We start from the raw sequence: 23,280 nt of genomic DNA, 5'->3' as shown, positions 1-23,280 counted from the left end.
TAACCGGTGCCATATGCGCTTGTTCCTTCGGTTTATGTCTTTCTTTAAAGAATTGCTCACTAAAGCGAATGCATTCAATTTCTCGTACCTTATCGATAAGGTCTGTGAAGGATCCCTTGCGATGCGAGAGCTGCTGTACGAACCTCTTTACTGCGAGCGTGATCGGCCACAGTTCCCAATATGGCTTCTGACTCTCTGTCTTCTCCATATTCGTACAACCGGGCTGTTGTTCCAACTCTATTTATGTAAGCTGAATCGGATTCTTCTGCCTTCTGAAACATGAGAGCCAATTTTCGCCGCTGCCACATTACATCTGAACCGGAGCCAAAGTAGATTTTCAGACGATGCATTGCATTTGAGAAGGGACAAGATGCAGAATCCGGAGCATTTTCATCTGATTTGGAATTTTTATAAATATCCAGTAATCGTGAGCCAGCTTTCACCTTGAAAATCATGAACTGTGTTGCTTCATCAGAAACGCCGGCTAGCAACATTGATCTACCAAGAGATCCTTCCATTGCTCAAACGCGTAGCGATATATTTCTCCATCCTCTCCTATTGGTTTGCACTCAGGCACATTGACTGATGAGATGGACAACTGATTGATTGATGGCATGAACCGAGATTCTTCTATCATCGACTTGTCACGCTGTGTGCTGTGTGGCCGGAAGTATTCACTGTAATCGCTTATGCTCTGGTTCTCAACAACCGTGGCTGGTGTTGCTTTGGCAATAGCTTCAAAATGTTCCTTCTCTATTCTAATTTTGTCCAGCTCCTTGCGAAGCTCATCTGAGCGCGATTTTTCCGCTTCCAACTCGCTTGTCAACACGTCAAATTTATTGACATCATGAGCGGAATTTTTCTTTTTCTTTGGCGCATCGACTCTAGCAGTAATTGGCTTTACAACTGAAGAAGAATCACTTTTCTTCTTTATCTTAATAATTCCTTTCCTAAAAATAAAAGGAAACCTGTATTCATTTTTACTGTTGTATTATAGCACTCTTTTTTTTCTTTATCAAATTAGATTTTTTTTATGCTTCTATGTCATAGTAAGCCTACTGAGTCAAATTTTTTTTCAGCCTACTTACTACCATCAGATTTTTTTTTGAATCATATAAAGTGTCAATGTCATACCGTTTTTTTTTAATTTTTAATCTCTTTTTTTAAGTTGTTTTTGTTTCTTGTGTCATGATGAGCCTACCATTTATATTTTTAGCCTACTCACCACCATCAGGAAAAATTATGGATATCTTTGATTGTTTCATTTTATTTTAACAGTAATTATTGATTCAACAATCATTACCAACGATTCTTTTAAATTATATCTCTTGAAATACTCACCCTGAGGAAGCGTGGGCTGCGCCATTGTGGTAACCGACCATGTTCTCACCGTCCATTTTTTTTCAGCGTCGAGAAAATTTTAAACGCGTCTGTTCGCTCTAAAGTTAGTTTTCTGAATGTCGAATCAAATCTTTTAACGATACCTTATACATTACACATACTAAAATTCCTTTCACTAAAAACACGCACACACGTTCATTGGTTGACCGTTTATCCATTATTGTATGAACGAAACTTATGCTCGTTCTCGGATATCTCTCTTCTAACAGCTTTCAAACAAAACTCTCGAAAGCACTTTTAATTCAGTGCATGGCCTATACCTTTAAGCAACTACCTTGATCAATGATTCATATCCATCTTCACATACACATCATTTTAAAGCTCTCCCGAGACTCCAACCCTAAACGATATTTCCTATATTAATAGCGCACTTCACAGTAAAACAATATAATATAGGAAACGTCAGTTTTTGTTTTTGTTTTGTTCTATAATTCTGTTTAATAAATTTCAGTGATGCATATCACCGTCGTAGGCATTTTGTAAGTACATTTTAAGATAATTATATTATTTATTTTTCTTTATAGCCTTACTTATCTACTACAGGGCGATACTTTAATGCTGATAGGTGGGACCGAAAAAGTAAACAATCGCCAAAGGGGCGATACTATCATTTTGTCAATTTCAATAGCAAACACAAATTTTAATTTAATAATTTCAAATACTTCATGAAGTTTTGGGTTTCGATCACTGAATCATGCAATCTAGGATGTAAAAAACACAATAGTTCTTAAATAGGAAATAAAACCAAGTCTGCAAATATTCACTGTTGATTTTATTTGAATGGTGTCACTGCTAGTATCGCATTTTTCAAGCAAAAGCATTGATTTCTTAGTTCTCAGTCGCGTTGGAAATTTGAGTAAAGTATAAACTTCAAATCGATTCAAAAAAACCAACCTAATCCACCTAGCAGTGAGATGAGACATTTCTTACACATGCAGAACTCCTTTAGTAGTTCTGGTCCTGCACAAATAAAACCTCAAATAAACTGAATAGAATATAGAAAATCAATAAAACGAACCAAATAAAAAAAATAAGGCAAAAAATGCAAAACAAAATGTTTTCAAATTCTTAAAATGAGTACAATGATTTGTATAAATCAAATTAATAAAATACATAAATCAAATTGGATTAGCTCATTGAATGAAAAATTAGTCATTATTTAAAAATAGTTATCAAATTAATTAAATAAATTAAATTGACTCAAACCAACAAATTGAATAAAATAAATAAGTGGAATGACTGATTATGAAATATTAAAGTTAAAGAAATGAACAAAATGAATCAAACGAATCAATTAATTCAAATGAATCCTATGAAACAAATCAAATGGATAGAACGAATTTAATCAATCCAGTGAAAACAATGAATCAAATGAATGAGATGTATAAAATGAATAAAATAATTGGAATGAATGAAAAGAATAAAACTAATAAAAGAGTAAATACATTGAAAAAAAACAAGCGAATCAAATAACCGAAACGAATAGAATTGATTAAATGAATAAAAAGAAGAAAATGAATTGATTAAAACAGTGTTGAGCTCAACCCTCCCGCAACTTGACGTTTAGCCTAAGTTGCTTGAAACCACCGTGTTTCGAATGATGTCGCCACCACAGAACGCCGTCCACTAATTGCGATACTGTAAATTTCTATGCGAGAAAATAATTTCGTGACGTCTTTTACGAACTTGTTTTCTTTATTTACATTCGGAAGAGATAATCAAGATGATCATTTCAAAACAGCGTAATAATTTAAGATAAATACAAACAAGTTAAGGATTACAGATTGTGCCGAATGTAAAATATAAAATGCATGATTTGATTTGATTTCTAGTGTGAACTTTTTCCTCTCCCATTGCCCTTGAAATATCTTTCGCATATGACAATTCTCGAAAGTTTGTCGTTAATCTTTAAATACATTTAGCTATGTGATTATCATTTTTCACTTCGCATTTAACAAAGGTTTGACTTCGACTGTTTATTTCTGAAGGTAGAGCATCTAACTGATAGGTGCTGCGACATGTACGGTGCAAAGGTTTCCACGAAATTCAGAAGTGATGACAGTTCATTTTTTATCGGAGAGGGAGCAAAAGAGTCCAGTATCATTGTGTGTGTCTTTTACATTGCAATACAAATATTACTACCTAACATCTTAAGACTAAATGAAGGTGCTCACTAACTAGTATAAGCGCCGCTTGTTTGTATGCTGATGATTCCAAAAAATCATGAATCATTTAAAAATAATGCATCGGAACAAAGATGCATTTTTATAACAAAACAACACCAAACGCCCAAAAAGTCTTCAAAAATGAATTATCGAAATTAAAAAAAAAATTGAACAAGACAATTTTCACTGTGAACAAGTTTACGTTTTTTTTAGAAATTGTTCTTGAATAAAAATTGATCCGCCATTTTAGACCCACAGACCCAAATAAAGTGGTTTCAACGATTTGTATAGGAGCTGTCAAGTTGTTCCCCCTCTGTTTTATTCATTGTTTTCCTTCTATGCATTCTCTTTGCTTTTTTCAGTTCATACATGTTTTTAGTTTCTACATTTTAATAATTTGACTACAGATTTATTCATTTCATCCAAAATATTTATTTGACACAATTTATTTTTTTCAATTTATTTATAACTTTTTAACATGGCCTTATTTTTCATTTTAATCCAGTGCTGTGCAATCTCACGATGGTCTTTGAATTGTGACGGTAAATGTGAAGTGACCGTATCACCACAAAAATGACCGTTATTTCATTTCCATTTTCCTCGGATAGTGTTTCAGTTAACTATCTCTCACAGAAGCCATGCGAGAGAGAACGCATTGAAATGATAGACAGATTAATTACCATTTATTTTGTATTGGTATGGCAAACGAAATATTATCAGTGTATTGTATTCAGGCAGCATGCGGTGATTTGTTCATTTTGTCTCCACCTTTCTGTTCCTTTTATGCATAGCAATTTATGTGAAACCGCCTGTTTGTTAACTCTAGCATGTTGTTTGTAATAAGATGACCGTTATAACCGTATTCATATTGTTTATAAAATGACGGTCAGTTTCCCTTCCTCTCAATAATGATATCAATGAGTGAGAGATTCAGAAGAGAACCGTCTGACTGTTGTCAATTCATTGGAATGAGAACCGTAACTCAATAAGCATCGCTTACTGTTTTAACTGCTAACCGTTTCATTCTCTTTTGTCTAGCAGATTTGCCATCAGTACCGTGATGGAGCTCAACCAGAGGGGGAACAACTTGACAGCTCCTATACAAATCGTTGAAACCACTTTATTTGGGTCTGTGGGTCTAAAATGGCGGATCAATTTTTATTCAAGAACAATTTCTAAAAAAACGTAAACTTGTTCACAGTGAAAATTGTCTTGTTCAATTTTTTTTTTAATTTCGATAATTCATTTTTGAAGACTTTTTGGGCGTTTGGTGTTGTTTTGTTATAAAAATGCATCTTTGTTCCGATGCATTATTTTTAAATGATTCATGATTTTTTGGAATCATCAGCATACAAACAAGCGGCGCTTATACTAGTTAGTGAGCACCTTCATTTAGTCTTAAGATGTTAGGTAGTAATATTTGTATTGCAATGTAAAAGACACACACAATGATACTGGACTCTTTTGCTCCCTCTCCGATAAAAAATGAACTGTCATCACTTCTGAATTTCGTGGAAACCTTTGCACCGTACATGTCGCAGCACCTATCAGTTAGATGCTCTACCTTCAGAAATAAACAGTCGAAGTCAAACCTTTGTTAAATGCGAAGTGAAAAATGATAATCACATAGCTAAATGTATTTAAAGATTAACGACAAACTTTCGAGAATTGTCATATGCGAAAGATATTTCAAGGGCAATGGGAGAGGAAAAAGTTCACACTAGAAATCAAATCAAATCATGCATTTTATATTTTACATTCGGCACAATCTGTAATCCTTAACTTGTTTGTATTTATCTTAAATTATTACGCTGTTTTGAAATGATCATCTTGATTATCTCTTCCGAATGTAAATAAAGAAAACAAGTTCGTAAAAGACGTCACGAAATTATTTTCTCGCATAGAAATTTACAGTATCGCAATTAGTGGACGGCGTTCTGTGGTGGCGACATCATTCGAAACACGGTGGTTTCAAGCAACTTAGGCTAAACGTCAAGTTGCGGGAGGGTTGGAATAAAATAAGTTAAATGAATGATATGAATAAAATGTACAAAAAAAAAACTGATCAGAGTGAATCCAAAGAATGTAATGAATAAAATAGACTAAATGAACCCAAATAAACAAAATGAATAAAAAGAATGCTGAATGAAATAAATAATTAAAATGCAAAAATCATATACTTAAAACTAGTCAAATATTAAAAATGAATAAAATAAACAAGACGAATAAAATCCATGAAATGAAGAAACTGAAAAATTGACTATTTAAAATGAAATTAAAAACCATTTTTGAATAAAGTAAATGAATAAACCGGATTGTACGAATTGAGAACTATTGTATCAGAAAGTTATACATTGTTTTTGATAATCCCATTATCTGAAAAATGGCAAATTAATATGCAATCAACTTTCTAAAGTTTTCATTCTTTTTTGTTTTAACCTTTTTGTTTTCGTTGTTCTTTTCTTGGCGGCGTCGTTAACGATTATCTGGTATTTCTACTTTATTGATGAACCTTAATTAGTTATCAGGAGCCTGGAACGTTCAATTTGTTTTGGAATTCAAAGTTGTCATTTTGGTTACATATTCCCAAAAAAAAAAAGATTTTTCTGCAGAATACGTAAATATCCGCAATTGGAAATAGTAAAGTAAGACAAGTTCACATATGCTTTCAAACCTCTTAAACTGAGAGCGACAGGCAATGCAATTCGTGAACGAGACAGGTAGAATTTTCAAAATTTTCATTTGTATTGATGTAAATAGTGTGAAGTTTCTAGGCTATGTCGATAGCACAAAAGCCGTGCATTCAGTAGATAATAATGTACACTCTTTGAAGTCATCCTTATAGCGTGTATATTGTTTCGTTCGGAATTCTCGTTCAGGAAATATGGATAAATGAGTCCTATACAAACCAATACTACGAAAAAGAAATAGTTCTAATTTTCAAGGTTCATTTGTTGTTACAGAGTAATGTGTATGACAAAAATGTAAATCAAACGTTTCAGTACACAGTATATCCAACGCCTCTCTAATAATTGTGACTGAAACATAAATTGATTTCCTTAGTATAGAGCAAAAATGGACAACGATAAGTCATAAGAAACATTGTACTTGTATTCCCCATCGAGAATGGCGTCTTTAGGAGACTTATTTTCCCGGATCTAATTCGTAGATATTTTTGGGCTTTGATCCGTTATTCTTCATGATAGTTCATTCCAATGCAATGAATATATATTTTCAATAATAGCATTACAAAAAAGATATTCTTACTTTTCAAATGACATATTTGAGCATATGATTCATTTAAAATTCAATTCAGATACGAAAAGATTACATAACGCATGTGGAATGTCTCTTATTAAAATTTTCATCTTCAAACATCCATATTACCCAGTTAAATTAAATATTTTTCTAGAGAACAATGAATTTCCTTAATTATAGTGTATATAAAAGCTCTGAATAGAACTGAATAAAATTGGAGTTGATGTAGTTTACGATTTTCGGTCGCCTATCAACTCATAGTTCAACGTTTCGGAGGGATACACCTTTCATCTTGAGGTTGTGAACATTTGTAAATAGTTATAGTTTTCTTATAATACAATCATTTTGCAAATTTTCTCAGGACTATAGGGTAATTTACTTACCAAGTAGGATGTAATATTAAGCTATTTTTCATACACTAAAATGCACAAATCTATTTACAGAGTAACGGCAGACAAAAAATAGTATTGTCTTCTCAAATCTCCACAATTACATCGCACACATGATTGGGCATTAATAAATGTTTCAGGTTATCAGAAGATCTTATCACACTACTTAAAAATGGATTGAGAAACAACAAGAAATATGTGAGTCGTGGCAGTTACTAGGAACACGAATGAAGGGAGAGAGAGTGAGAGAATGAGTGAGAGTGAGAAAGGGAGAGGGGGTACGTGAGAAATGGAAAATGATGTTTAGTGCCGTGACCTTATATTTAAAGGTATATTATGCGATATAATGATTCCTTATATCCTTATTATAAATAATGTAAGTAGTAATTTTTACGCCAGGAACAACAACCTAAATATTGCAAAAGAGCTAAAATTTCGCTAGAGCTTTGGGATTCAAAAATACAATTGCTTTCGGTGATGCCGCGAGTATAATTATATGAGAAATCTTTTATCTCACTACTAGGTGAATTACTTGATGTTTTATATATTAATATATCATCAACATTTACCTCACGATTGAATGCAACGCCTAATCCAAGGGATAATTACATGAACTCCAGAAAAATTTCACTATGAACGCATTATTTTGTTTTTGAAATGAACTGACATATTAACTTTTGAGCAGTAGTTCATTTATTATAGAGGTAATTCACATTTTTTTTCAATATCGAATTCCTTGGATCAAGTAGATGTGTTTTCATATCCCGATATTGAAAATCGGTTTAGTTTTGCCCCTAAAATACCAGTAAAGCAATACTCTGTATGAAAAGGTCTCCTTTTAAATTAGTGAAAATTAGTAAGGGAGGAATAAAAATACAAAACGTTTAATATCTCCGCCGCTCGTAAATGGATTTTAACAATCTATAGCTTGTTAGAAAGGTATTTTCATAAGCTTTTTACTTCTATCCAGTTTGTGCGATGTGATCGCTTTGTTCGAAAGTTATTCGCTTAAAACCTGTCTTGTTTTGACTAGATCACTCATATCTCAGAAAGTAAACAAAATATCGAAAAACAAAAATAATAGTTTCAAATAGTAACGTTAGGCCTTTCATTTGAAACTAGTTTCGTTAAAATCGGTTCAGCCATTGCTGAGATAATTACATGACATTTTGTACATACATACATACACACACATACAGACATTGTCTCAATTTGTCGAGCTGAATCGATTGGTATATGAGACACGGCCCTCCGGGCCTAGGAAAAAGTTTTCAAAGTTTGAGCGAATCCTATACATTTCTTTTGTAAGAAATGTAAAAATTCGATTTTTTTGGCTCAGTACAATATACATAACCCCTTTAGGAAAATTCAGTTTTCCCACCACAATGCATTGATTGAGGAATTTAGATATTTTATTAACAGAGCATTAGCAATAATTCGTTTGTATGTCTATTTTATGGGCCATTTTTTCGCTTTCCCATTGATTGCACTGATGTTGTCCTGATGCTGATTTGAGCGATTCTCTGAGTCCTGCCACTATCCCATGTAGTATGTGTTATCAAAAACATCGCGAAGCATCCAGTTCTAAATGTTCTCAAACGATATAATATCCGAAGAGAGTGACAAGAGTTATAAGAAATGTCTCATCACACTGTTAGGTGGATTAAAAGCGTTTTATTACAAAATAAATGTAGATTCTAAACCAAGTGAAAGAACCGTGTTTCCATTAATATAACATTCATTATTAGTCCCAAACTCTGGGCCGTATCAAGGGTTAAATACCCCATGCTTCAGTCAGAGAAGATACAAGATGTTTGCACATTCGCAGCTGACGGGAATACGTCATACTTCAACTTTGACTCTTATCGGGTGACCTTTGCCGGTTTTTGCTGTATCTAACTACCTCCTCTTTGACAATGATCGTCTACCTGTTTGCCTTTTTGTGCCACGGGTCATGGAATTCAAAAATTGTAAACAATTAGGACACACAGCCTCCCATTGTAGCAATAAGGTTCGTTGTGGGAAATGTGATGAGAATCATGTGGATGTCTCCTGGGGGAGGGGTGTCGAAAAGTATCTTTACAGTGGGGGAAATCAACATGATCTCCCGACATGATGATACAGCGCGGAGAGAAACTGAAGACTTCCCTTCAGGGACGCTCTAAGCGATCTCTCGCAGAAATACTTTAGATAGCTAAGCCACAGGTCTCTACAAAAATCTATACTGACTTGTCTACTGACGATGGTGACTCTGATGAACATCAGGAGGGAACATCTTCTGCTCCGCCTAGAAGCAATAGAAAAAGGAGGAACTTTTCCTCTCCTGATTCGTTGTAATGTTCAGAAGGTGTCTATTCAATGTCTTCCCAAAATGACAGTACTTACTGGTGCAAACCCGAAGCAAACAGCTCCTGGTCTCCGAAACCTGAGCTCAGAAAAGAAGTTCCCAGCACTGTGGACCGTATTTTTACAGAACATTTCTGACCCTCTTAAAAGCATTATGATAAGCTTTCTCACTGCAATAAAAACATTCATGCAGTTGACTGCAAAATAGCCCCTGCTTTCAGCGATTGTATCCTTCGATAGCTAATTCGAACGAGGTTACGGATTTGATCACTGCTTTACAGTAGCATTGCAAAAACATTATCCCGAAACTTGTTTCTTTTAAAATTTATTACGCGAAACATTTGCTTGGATCGAGAACACTTTTACGGAACATTACTTTTGGGGATCAAAAGGTGCTATTTTTTCAATAGAATTAGCCTTCCCTCGACACCAGGCATTGATAAATTTGCGACATTGCAGAACTCTTTCCCACACCGAAGTTAGTTCTAGCTGATTCTAACACTCACGGCATAGCATGGGATTGCTTTCATGATAATGATAATCAAAATTTACCTCACTCCAAAAACTGGCTTTCGCAAAGGCAAAGGGACGAACGATTGCCTTGCGTTGCTCTCAACAGGAATTCAAAGGGCATATGCTAACAAAGATCAGATGGCATCAGTTTTCTTACTGACTCAGGAGGCTTGTTGTCTGAAAAACGTATGTATTTTTCGCAAAGTTATGTGTCGACATCACGAATTAGCTACATGGGCCTTCCCCAGGGCTCATATCTAAGCCCCCTTCTCTACAATTTTTAAGTGAATGATATTGACAAATGACTTGTCAATTCCGTCACGCAGATGACGGTGTGGTCTCTATTCCAAAGCTGTCAATTTGCAAGGACCATTTCAAGATATCTTGGACAATTTGCCTACTTGGGCCCTCTAGCTGGGTATCGAATTCTCCACGGAGAAAACTGAGCCAATCGCACAAGCATGCGCTGAGCATTGTTCCACCAGTCCTCAACTATTAAATTCCCTTCAGGCCCGAGTAAGATCATCCGCGATCTCCTCTATATGTCCCTCGTATGTACCTTCCTAAAAACCATCAATATATAGATTTACCTGCCCCTTTTATTTTTCTTATCGTTCTCAGAAGTGTCCTCTTCCACAAATATCGTACATCCTTGATGGTTTGATGCAAGAAACACGAAACATCTCTGTCGAAAATGTTAACAAACACGGAATTTGCAGCACAAACATCACACGCGCAACTCGGTAAGTTGCCGATCGTCATCTGACGAAGACCGCCCGAGTCTGTAATCGATGCCGTTGATCTCCCGTTAACTTGTCTCTGATACCAAGGAATTAAACCCCCCTCTCCGTCTGATTTTTTTAGAATTTATAATAAAAGCATCGTTCGATTTTCACATTTCTTACAAAAGAAATGTATAGGATTCGCTCAAATTTTGAAAACTTTTTCCGAGGCCCGGAGGGCCGAGTTTTATATACCAATCGACTCAGCTCGACAAATTGAGACAATGTCTGTATGTGTGTGTATGTGTGTATGTATGTATGTACAAAATGTCATGTAATTATCTCAGCAATGGCTGAACCGATCTTAATGAAACTAGTTTCAAATGAAAGGCCTAACGTTGCCATTCGACACTATTATTTTTGATTTTCGATATGTTGTTTACTTTCTGAGATATGGGCGATTTTGTCAAAACGTGGCAGGTTTTTTGCAAATAACTTTCGAACAATGCAATACGATCTCACAAACTGCACATAAATTGAAATCTTGTAAATACCTTTCTAACAAGCTATAGATTGTCAAAATCCGTGCACGAGCGGCGGAGATATTAAACATTTTGTATTTTAATTCCTCGCTTACCAATTTCCACTAACTAAAAATGAAATTGTTTCATACAGAGTGTTGTTTTGCTGGTGTTTTAGGGGCAAAACTAAACCGATTTTGAATATCGGGGTATGAAAACACATCTACGTGATTCAAGGAATTCGATGTTGAGAGCATTTTGTGAATTTTCTCTATAATAAATGAACTATTTCTCAAAAATCAATATACAAGTTCACTTCAAAGACAAAAAAATGTGTTGGTAGTGAAACAGCGAGTTCATGTATTTATCCCTTGGATTAGGCGTTGCGTTCAATCATGAGATAAATGATGGATGGATCAACAAGTAATTCACCTAGTAGTGAGATAAAAGATTTCTCATATAATTATACTCGTGGCGTCACCGAAAGCAACTGAATGTTTGAAGCCCAAAACTCTAGCGAAAATTTTGCTCTTTTGCAAGATTTAGGTTATACTGGTTATGGCGCAAAAATTACTACTTACATTATTTATGATAATAATGTAAGGAATCAATATATTGCATAACATACCTATAAAAATAAGGTCACTGCCTTAACCATCATTTGCCATTCCTCACACGCCCCCCCCCCATCGCTCTCCTCTCTCCCTCTCTTTCTCTCCCTTCTATCGCATCTATCTAGCTATTTCTGTATCCATTTCTAAGTTGTGTGATAAGATCTTCTGCCAATTTGAAATATTTATTAATATCCAAGCATATTTCATGTGTGCGATGTAATTGTGAAGGTTTGAGAAAACAAAACTATTTTTGTCTGCTGCTACATCAACTCAAATTTAATTCAGTTATATTCAAAGCCTGTATCTACACTATAATTAAGGAAATTCATGGCTATATCAGAAAAATATTTGGCTTAACTGGGTAATATGAAAATTTTACGATGAAAATTTTCAAAAGAGACATTCCACGTGCGATATTTAAACTATTCGTATCTCTATTGAATTTTGAATGAAACATATGCTCAAAGACTGAAAGCTGAAGCCAGCAGGATTGGACTTGCCACAACGTTTCGAAGACGAAATACATGAGAGGAAGAGGTTCTAGAGACGACAATGTGAACCTCCCACCCGAGTTCGGATTGACGGTGACGAAATCGAGATGGTCGACGAATTCATGTATTTGGGCTCACTGGTAACCGACGACAATGATAACAGCAGAGAAATTCTGAGACGGATCTTGGTGGAAAATCGTGCCTACTTTGGACTCCGGAGTACGCTCGCCGCCGCACGAAGTTGATTATCTACAAGACGCTGATTAGTTCGGTGGTCCTCTACGGCCACGAGACCTGGACTATGCTCTTGGAGAACCAATGCGCCCTTGGAGTTTTCGAACGAAAGGTGTTGCGTACCACCTATGGTGGCGTGCTGATGGAAGAGGAACGTGGCGCAGGCGAATGAACCACGAGTTGTATCAGGTGCTGGAAGAACCATCCATCGAGCATACCGCAAAAATAGGACGTTTGCGGTGGACTGTACACGTCGTGAGAATGTCAGACGACGACCCGGTGAAGATGGTTCTTGAGGGCGACCCTACAGGAACAAGAAGACGGGGTGCACAGCGAGCACGGTGAATCGACCAGATAGAGGACGACCTGCGGACCCTTCGAAGACTGCAAGGCTAGCGACAAGCAGCAATGGACCGAATGGAGTGGGGACGGCTGCGGCGCCACAAGCACCGAAACTTGTTTCGATATTTCCTAATGTTACAAGATCACAAAAGGCGTTCCGCATGATATGCGGCGTTCACTGTTCCGTATTTCCTAAAATACCACACAAGCACCGTGTATACTTCCCGACGATTTCGAGCAACTCACGCACCCGCGGAAAACAAGAACGAAAACACAAATTGGTCTCTTGAAAAATTCAGCAAATGTATATTATTCCTACTTGGTTACACGTTTTTTTTTAAACTATTCTAAACTGCCCTAACTCGCGATTCTTTTCGCGCCTAACTAGTCGAAACTTAAAATCGATCTCGGTTGTTGGCAGCCAAAGGTACGCACAGTACATGGGGCCCAGCCTTGATCGAGTTAATTGAAAAAGGGAGAAAAAGAAAAAAAAAAGCCTCGATTCTAAATCTTCTGAAGTTTATATAGTAAATTTCTCGCTTACTTCAGCAAAATTTCAATTATTGACTATCTATCCCTGTTCAGCATGCGATTGACATTATATTTGTATTAGTGTCGCATCGCTTTCTATCTTTCTCCTTCGTATGTAATTTTTATGTTAATGTATTCCTATTCGCCTCTATCTTAAAGTAACTCTTGCTGTCTTCTATTATTTTACGAAGGTTCCCCGAACGTGAGTACTTCCTAATTGGTTTAGTGTTAGTGAGCCTTCGGCTCTCGCTAGAACCTCGTGTTCTCTTGTTCTAACTAAAGCTATTCGTAAGTAGTTGAACGCTCTATTTCCCGAACATAATTATGCATTTGTATCGATGCGCTCACAATCATAAAAACGCCACGCCTATGTAAATAATTACGTTAATTAATATTGGCACAGCCAAATTCTACACAATCGTATAAACACCTGCAGCCGGTGTCATTGGAAATCGATTATTTACCGCGGATACCTATAAACAATCATTAATTCTTCGAGCAACACAGTGACTCACGTTTGTTGTGCTATGTGCACCGCGACTTAAGCCGCTGCGTTTGCAAATTCGCTAGTGGCGAGTTCTTTCAGGTCAACCTTAGAATTGTTGGTTGCGCATTTTTAGGTGTTTACCATTGTGGGGCTGTTCATCTCCCCTTTGTTAATGAGTTGATAATTATCTTGAAGAGATCATTATCAATGTTACGTGTTGGTTTTATATTAAATTCTTTACTGTTCTCCTAAATATGTTACCATGCTGCCCTCCCAGAAGCCGTTGTAGTTGCTGTTGCTTGAAGTCTGCCTTGGGATGTCGTCTTCTGGGTTGTTTGTTCATATAGTACTGCCTGTACATATGTTCCGTGTATCATGGGACTTATCAATTGGTCGACTTTGGATATCGGGTGTGGGTGTTTCGACTGCCATCTCGTGAGTCCGGGGTTGGTTTTCCGTTCGTTTGCCTCAGCTTCCTTCATATATGCTGCATCTGGGGCTTGGTTTGCGTCCTGTTTGAGTGGATTATGTGATTTCGTTACTTCGTTTCCTTCCTCTCCTTCTTCTCCGTTTGTTGTTGTCGTTTTTGTGGTTACCGAGGATAGGATATTTGACTTATCCTGCCTCGTGAATTGTAAAATGTTGCAGACGAAATGCGATGTGTAACTTATCTCAGTCGTCTTTGCAATGCGTAATCTGTAGCTGACTTGCTAGTGTTACGACCTTTCCTACTGGATTCTTCCTACTGACGTTTAATCTGCCTTGCTGATTTCCTGATGGCTACTTTATTCCTGCCATCTAGTTTGTAAAAATGCTTCCCGCATGATGTGGTGTTGATGCGTTTCTTTAGTTCATTGTTTATATATTTTGTTGGTGTTTTAGCTCCAGCCAGAGTTTGACGGTTCTGACTGCGCTTTACTGAACACTACATAATGACTGGCAGTATGTCCAGCTTGAGTCGATTTTTTTCAGTGGTTGCGACTCCGATTCTTTGCTATGGTTTTTCTTTTACTTGCTTCATATTGTGGCTTGCCTTGCGACCATTCTCTACCTTCGATTTATTTGCCCGCTCCGGTCTTGCCCTTTCGTTCGTTGGTCCAGTTCTCATCCTTCACTGTTGCTCCGCCCTTGCCGTCACAACCCAACACCTTCAACCCTCTGTCTTCCGCCTGATTCGTCCTTTGTCATCATAAATTTTCAGACCAAAAGTATGTGGTGATGTTGGCTTCCTGGGGGTGAAAAATTTCTTTTGTCCCTGATCTTCAGATTTCACTTGTTTGTTGCTTTTCAAAAAAAATTCTTTGTGGATAATAAATTGATATTAAATCGTGTAAAAAAAAAAATTTTTTTTCGCTTATTAATGTTATTATGTAATTTTCATCGCTTATCAAATCATATATTGTTTGGGCATTCAATCTAATCTTTCTTATTATGTAATTTTCATCGCTTATCAAATCATATATTGGCGTTTGGGCATTCAATCTAGTCTATCTTCACGTTCGGGTATTCTATCTAATCTATGTTTGTTTCGAACAAGTGGTTAGTAATGTTAGTTATGTTATGTTTTTTTCATATGGAGAAATAACCGTTTGTTAGTACTATGCTGTTTTCTTTTTTTTATATATATGAAGACATAGTAGTTTGTTAGTAATATGCTTCGAATTGTTGTGATTAGCTTAGTTTGTTAGTGCGCTGTAAATGTGATTGAATGTTACCTATGTTTCCTTCTTTCGGCGAGATTGTGGTATCCTTTATTCGGATTGGTGTGGCCTCCCCCCCCCTTTCCAGTAAGGTGGTTGCAGGTGGGACCTGGTTTTACTGAAATTAGACTTAGATTCTTTCTTTATTATTTTGTTTTATTTATTTATTCATAATTCTCCACTTTATTTGTTTTTCTCTTGTTTCCCGTTTCCCGATATGTTGTCTGTTAGGTGTTTTTGTTATATTACTTAATTTCATCCTATGAAGTTCCCTGCTATTGGGCATGGGTTTCTGATTGATTCGTATCCAGTATTATTTATATATTTTACGTGTTTGTTGAAACATTCCTTCAACCATTGTTTTTCCATCTGTATCCTGTATGTCATTACTCCTTTAATTATTCCCCTCAGACGCTTTTCTTCATTTCATCTGTTACCTCTTAATTCGTATTCTTCTCAATTTGACAACCCAGGGTGATCCTATAAAGATACCGTAAAAATATTATTCCCCGGAAGTATGTAAGCTTCCTATTATTAACCCTTCTATTTTGTTTTCTTTAGCCCCCCTTGAATACTTTCTTTGCTTTTTCATGATTGCATTGGTTTTTATCACTTTTGCCGTTTTTAATTAAACGTTCCTCTTGTTTAACCTTTTTTTCTCTTTATTGTATTATCTTCTCTGTAGGTCATGTTATATTTGTGTTTCTTCTTGTTGTGTCCTTCTGTCGCTGCGTTCATGTTTTACGTTTGTCTTTTTCGTGTATATTTTAATTCGACTGCGATTCTTAGTCGTCATGTAAATAGAATTTGTCATCACGTTCATAAAATAAAGACATTCATACTCATTCCGGGTTCCGGTTCCCTTGTCCGCTCATATGCTTTCATACTTGTATTAAGTGATATAAATGATTCTTAATCAATATTGCATATGTTTTATCCGCTGGCCAGCGTAGGGTAAGAAAAAAAATAATTCCAATTAAAAATTGTTCATTCTTTTCATATATTGTTGTCCATGTTTTCTTTGTGTCTAGGTTCTGCTTCATGATTTCCAGAGTGAGTCTCCATCTTTTATTATTTGTAAATCATGCATTGTAATTCTGCGTTACTCGCAGGCGTTTCCCGCTTCCTTTTATTGCAGCTTTTCTGATATGCTTTTTCATTCCAATGCTTTTAACCTCTTATTTATATTGCGCCGCATGTGTCTTTATAATCTAAGAGTTTTCAATAAATTCTGTCTTTATCTTTTCCTTCTTATATTGTAGTATGTTCTTTATTTCTTCCATACTTTTGCTTCTGGCTTTGCAAATATTACTTTCTTAGTTGCAAATAAATATTTTCGTCAATTATACTCCTTTTTTGTATTCGCATTTTAAAAGCTTTTCTTCATCTTATATCAAACGAACTATTACCCATTTCGTGGTAATTTTGTTCCTTTTTATCATATTTGTATACCTTTACCTTCATCTAAATTTTTTTTTTATGTTATGTTTATGTTTTTTTATGTTCTCACTGTTGATTATTTACTCTTTATTTTCCTTTCACTTTCGCTTTTCCTCATATTGTAAATTGCTTATATCCATGTTAATTAATGACAACGATTATCATGTTTATTTAATTTGCATTGTGTCTCTTATTGCGTTTTGTTGCTCAATACGTTCTTATTCCTCCTTGCATTTTTTTTAGTGCTGGTTTACTAGTATGCGCTGTCGTAATATTTTGCGTCCTTTGTTGATTGGGTTGCATTGTACCCCCTTCTTTAGTATTTGGCGTTGCCTTCTGAATTTTTTTTTTGTTGTTTATTTATGCGCATGTTCATGTCTGGTTGTTTCTCTTTTTTCTTCTCATTTATGGTCTGTAATTTCGTTTTGCTTATAATGTTCCTATCCAGTGTGTGTTTCGTTTGTCTTCTGTTTTCCCTCTGTCCTATATTTGGTATGTGTGGTTCTATAACGGTTTTCCGTGTGCAGCATGATATCTCCCCTTTGAAACATAGGAAGAATATGCCTAAAGCTCCTCCTATGACCAAGAAGACACTAAATGTCGTCCATGGGTTCTCTAGAGGGGCATATGCTAAATTTTCTAGCGTGGTTCTATGGTTTTTTATTTCGTCGACTTCTACACCTATGTCGAAAAGTTTCTTTGTGTCAAATAACGAAACTATCTTATTACGTTTTGAAAGAGACGGTATCCCCTTATCCTTCCATTTACTAGAAATATTTGGTATGTCCGTATGTGGTATGTTAATGTTGTTTCACCTTGTGTTTCACTGAAGCGTGTAATTCTTATACTATCCGTCTGTATCATCATGTCCGGCAGTAATTTTATATTTCCTTTGCCTTGTATTGTAGTTTCCGTAACGTTCTTTCCCGTGAAAACGGATACCTTCAATTTGTTAGGTGTAATATACGTCCATATGTTTCTATTTGCAGTTTCCAACCATATGTCGTGGTTCAACTGCAGCACTTTTGTTTTGCATGTCGTCCTTATGTTTCTAAAATATAGCGCGGCCATACATGTGTCCTCTTGTTTGAGGTCTCTTTCTATATTGCTTAATTTACAAAGCCTAGTATCTCCTATTCTATCGCAGTTGTCATAATCTGCCTGGGTTAATACATATCCCCAGTTGTTTTCTTGTTTTATTATTATGTCTTCCTCTAAGTGCAATATTGTCAATATGTTTCCGGTTATGCTTGGCTCGATTGTGCCTTTATACGCATACCATTTGCTTTTTTCACGAGCGGAATTTGAAGTGTCATAATTATATCTAAGTCGTTGGTGAGGTTTACGTAGTAATGAAGTGTATTTAATATCTCTGGCATAATTGCCCCGTCTGCTCTTCTCGGGAAAGTAAGGTTGTCGTTCAGCGTTGCTTCCTCACTGTCTAATGTTCGGATTAGTTGTACTGGGTTTATTATTTCCGCTAGGTCGAGGCTCTTTGTGTTTTCTGCGTGTAATATTGCTATCAACGTTTTTTGTTTTAGTTTTAAGTTTTGTCTCATACTGTTATACCACATGCCTATCTCCATGAGTGTTGCTTCTAGGTATAGGTCTTTATCTATGTCATTGGCTCTGTTAAGAGTGTTCCTGATTTCTGTTTTTAAAGATTCGAAATTTTTATTGTTGCTTTCGACTGCCTTATTCATGATGATTGTTGAGTTGCTCACGAAATTGTATATTTTTTCGATTGCTGACGCTTGATGTTCTGTATTTTTGTTGAATCTTTCTTCGTTTCGTCTAAGTTTATCCATATTTTCGTCAATTCTAGTTCTGTCGTCGGAGTCCATTGCTCCAATTGCTGACCAAAACCCTCTTGGTGTTCTTGTTTTAAAGAAATACCTGATGTACGTGTTTATGTTCGCAATGTCACTAGTGTCTTTGCTTCAAACCGAGGTTATGACCCCGCATTTCAAATTCGGAATTCTTTCTATTAGCGCTGTACAGGTTTCATTAAAAGCATTTAGTGCCGATTCTAATTCTGCTTGATCCTCTACAAGACTCTTATACGTTAGCGTTACCTTAAAATCGTAGACCCCTTGTGCCAGTAATACATCATTGAGTCTTTCCATGGCCAAGAAAACTCCAGCGAAAATAGTTCTAAAATATGAAAGATAACGATACTTTCTTATGTATAGAGTCGTAAAATCAATTATTCTTCTATTGCTTTAAACCAATATGCATATGTATATATGGAACGAAAAATCAACGCAACGCGTTGATTTTGCATCATTTCAAAATTGGGTGGCATAGATTCCTGTCTTTAAACTTATATTGATTCAACTGGGGCAACAATTTTATGCCTTAAGTCTATGTATATGTAATTCATGTGACAAAAAGCTTGTTACCTTAAATCTTTATTGATGCGGCTTGTTACCTTAGGGAAAAAACTTGCTATCTTGCATAAATCCTCGCGCGGCATATGGAAAAACCCCGCAGAAAAAGGATGTCCAACAGTACAGTATTGAGCCTATATCTAAATAATGCTTATCTAGTAAAAATGTACGCTGCCAATAAAGATTGAACTCGAGTCTGGTTTTCCTTTTGTTTCACTGCTGTCTTAGCTGGATAAACTTGCTCTTATATGATTGCTGAGCAAAGCGGTGCGTATTCCGGTTACAATCGTATTCACTGTCAAAATGCCCTCATTACCCTAGCATAGTTACAATAACTCGCTTCATTAGATTTATAACCGTATTGCAAAACAAGAAATGCTGTGAACGTGAAACGTGAACCGCCTCCTGAATTTTTTTTTCTCGTGCACTATTATGTGCAGTGTAAGTGGTTTAGACTTTACTAACGCGCCTCTTGCACCTTTTTCTGTTCCGATTTCGGCATTTGATGTCAATCGTTTGTGACGAGAGCTACGGTTAATAATGAGGTAAGTAGTGCGTTTTTATCTTTGATCAATTGTCGATATTAAAACCTTTTTCTTTTTTTTTTCTTTTAGTGCCTTCATTGTCTATTCACCCAATGCCCGTGACTTCCACAGGTCACGCACTTGGTGTCCGGACACCCGGTTTTTGGCGTGCGTCATGAATTTTGGCCCATTGCCGTTCTACCCACCGGGAACCGCCCTGCCACGAATAGTAGCCGAGATAGGTTTTTTTCGTTTACTGGTGACCCGCCATTTGTTCCTCCACGGTGTGCGCCACGCGCTACACGAGGCCTGGATGTGGCTGGTCCGCCGCTACCAGGCGGCCAGCACACCAGGGCCGGTTTTTCGGGAGGATTGGCAGGTTGTCAACTCCGCGTGTGAACTCGTAAGTTCCGCATACGACGAGCCGGTTACTTTCTGCGTGCCGTTGCGCGCCACTCCCTGGCGCATTGCTCGGCACATGGTGTGGAGACCCCGTTTAGCGTGGGTCTCCGATATTTCGGAAGTGACGACCGTGTGCGTGCCGCTTTTCCATGCCTGTCTTCGCCATTTTTAGGTTAAGGTAAGTATCCTATTATGTTTATTTATTCTTCGATTATATATTTATATGTTTATTCTTTGCAGGGTCGGAAACACAAATTTGAAACGGATTCACTACTGAGTATTGTATGTTTCTAGGCTCTCCGAAAACCACCCTCCGAGACGTTTCTTTATTTTTTTTTCAGCTATGGTGTCATGTATGGTAAGTGTATTTCTTTTAATTGTTTTTTTTTCGTTTGTACTTTGTTCTTCCTCTTTTTAGGGTATTTTCTTCTTGCTCTGGTGCCTTCCCCCTCTCGACGGATACTGTAATAATTTACAGGATAATCTGGTGAGTGCTACCTTAGAAATAATTTTTTTGATTAGATTAGAGCTTTTTTTTAAGGAGTGTTAAATCTGAGCTTAGGCTCGTTCGCCACTTGAAAAGCTGCTAGTTACTTTGTGTTAATACTTATCATCGGTGTTTTAGTTTCCTTTCACTCTTGCTCGCTTGCGCGAGATATAGGGTGGTGGATATATTTCCACCATTGTCTACGTATTTTTCGATCGCGTTTAGTTTCCTCTACCATAGTGTTTAATATTTGAGTTTCGTAAAATGGAATATCTTTGATCATGGTCAATGGTCTCTCATTTTACGGGTTATGTACATACTTCGAAAAAATTCTTGTAATTTTACGTCATCTTACGCTGACATATGCCAGCGACAAAATGACTGATTATTATGTTCATTCTTATTTTTACAAGACGCCAAATTATTCAAAAACCTAATTTTACATTTTGCAACGTGCAACATGTAAATTTACCAGAACGCTGTGAAATTACATTTGTCTAGTAAACTTTATATATGTATCTACAGTATATCTATTTACAATATGTACATTTCTCCTCCTAGAGTTCAATCCGTGTACTTCTTGAGACGGTTATTATGAACCTTCTCTAATCTGTTTCCGTTTTTAATCACGGTCGTGCATTCACTCGGGAGTTCTACGACCTCATATGGGCCTCTCCACAGAGCTTGCAGTTTTTGTCCTGTACCCGTGGGGACGGATTTTACCAGTACCATATCGCCCCACATAGGCTGCCACTCGTTGGCGTTTTTATCGTATAGGTCCTTCCTCTTTTCTTTTGACAATATTAGGTTTTCTCGTGCTTTTTTGTGCAGGTGTTTGAACGTGGACCGTATTTCGTTGACGTAGTCCTCGTAATATAGCCCATCATTGTTCCATTTCTAAATTGAATTAGGAATGTTGGCGTTTTTACCATATACTAATTCAAATGGTGTATAGCCCGTCGATGAGTTTGACGTGGTGTTGTATTCGAATGTAAAGAAAGGCAAATGTTGGTCCCAAGTTTTCGGGGCATTTCCAACATATTGTCTCAAGTACATTTTAACTTCCCTGTTCGACCTCTCCACTAAATTTGCTTGTGGATGATAGGTGCTCGTAGTGATTTTCTTAATTTTTAGAATTTTACAGACGTTTTTCATTAGGGAGCTTACAAAATTTGCTCCATTATCTGTCACTAACTCCAAGGGATCTCCAAATTTACAAATATAATTCTCAACAAATGTTTGCGCGACCATTGCGCTTTCTTGATTTTCCATCGGTGCTACAATCAAGTATCTTGTTAGGTCGTCTTGCATAACTAGACCGTATTTGTTACCCCAATCGGATTCTGGTAATACCACAATGTCCATATATAACTTTTCAAATGGTTCGGACGATGTGGTTGTTATTTTCATTGGAATTTTGTTGGATCGTCCAATCTTGTTCTTTTGGCACGAATCACATTGTTTGACGTAGTTCTCTACATCTCGTCGCATATTTTTCCACTCGAATAGTGGGCTTATGCGTTTCAACATTCTTTTACTGCCGACATGTCCGCCCAGCGGAGAGTCATGAAACTCTTTAAGAACGGTTTCTCTTTCTCCTACTGGTACATGCATTCGGTCTTTCTCTGGCGCAAAGAGGGTGAATACTTTATTGAATTTACCTGCTACAAATCGTAAAATGTTAGTTTCTGGTGGCGTTTGTATGTTTCTAAAGGAGATAATTTGAATATTCTTATCTTCTTTCATGTGTTCGGGGCAGTTCCCGAACGCGTCAACTAATCCTTGGAAAAATACTTTTGTGTCAGCTCTTGATCGGCTTGACCCATTTAGAATCATACCCCATATTTTTCTGTTTGGGATGGCAAATATTCTACCATTTAAAAAATCTTTCAACCCATGAGGGAGGTCGACCAATTCGCTCAGCTCTTTATAGGCTGACCTACTATTAACGATAACGAATGTGGCGTCTGTTTCGCTCTCGTCGATCTTGCTTTTTGAAAACTTTAATAGTTTAAAATCTATACGTCCCTGTTCTAGATCATTTTCAAAATCTTCATGTGTTATTGTTACTTCTAGATCATCTTTTTCATCCCATTCAAAATCGATATTTTCTAGCCCGTCCATGTGAGGGTTCCATTCGGATTGCTGTGTGTCCTTGAATAGCCCAAATCTTCCGGATGGGTCTGTAATCTGTTTCGTGGTCTTTGTTTCGGTTTGCTGGGCAAGTTTTTCGTCTTCTTCTTGCTGTTGTTGCAGTTTCTGTTGCCGTGTGACTACAGCGACCGTGTGAGTTTTTTCATCTATCTCCGCATCAGGTCTAAGT

The sequence above is a fragment of the Topomyia yanbarensis genome, chromosome 2, assembly GCF_030247195.1.
Source record: "Topomyia yanbarensis strain Yona2022 chromosome 2, ASM3024719v1, whole genome shotgun sequence".
NCBI classification, from domain to species: domain Eukaryota; kingdom Metazoa; phylum Arthropoda; class Insecta; order Diptera; family Culicidae; genus Topomyia; species Topomyia yanbarensis.
This window is presented reverse-complemented; position numbering follows the sequence as displayed.